The sequence below is a fragment of the Mus pahari genome, chromosome 22 (assembly GCF_900095145.1).
Source record: "Mus pahari chromosome 22, PAHARI_EIJ_v1.1, whole genome shotgun sequence".
Classification (NCBI taxonomy): Eukaryota; Metazoa; Chordata; class Mammalia; order Rodentia; family Muridae; genus Mus; species Mus pahari.
In genome coordinates this window covers 17,117,037-17,117,681 of record NC_034611.1, presented here as the reverse complement: position 1 = coordinate 17,117,681, position 645 = coordinate 17,117,037, and positions in this window count along the sequence as shown.

Sequence of the window (645 nt, the reverse complement as noted above, 5' to 3'; positions counted from 1 at the left end):
TGCACATGCCAGCAAGATTCTGCTGAAGGGACCCTGATATAGCTGTCTCTTGTGAGGCTATGCCAGTGCCTGGCAAACACAGAAGTGGATTCTCACTATCAGCTATTGGATGGAACACAGGGCACCCAGTGGAGGAGCTAGAGAAAGTACCAAAGGAGCTGAAGGTGGATGCAACCCTGTAGGTGGAACAACAATATGAACTAACCAGTACCCCTTGAGCTTGTGTCTCTAGCTGCATATGTAGCAGAAGGTGGCCTAATCAGCCATCATTGCGAAGAGAGGCCCCTTGGTCTTGTAAACTTTATATGACCCAGCACAGGGGAAGGCCAGGTCCAAGAAGTGTGAGTGGGTGGGTAGGGGAGCAGGGGCGTGGGGTGGTATAGGGAACTTTCAGGATAGCATTTGAAATGTAAATAAAGAAAATAATAATAAGAAGAAAAGAAAATGATTCCATCTTTAATTTCTAGATTATGTGATACTGGTATCATACATATGAGTGCCTCCCATGTTGTGCACATTCTTAACTTTCCTGCTATTCTGACTGGCGATCCCTGTTATTTTCTGTCACCAACTATTTTGAGAATTCTTGTCAATAATAAGTTTGAACCCATTTTCTGTAGGCATTTTTATTATTGTATTCAACTT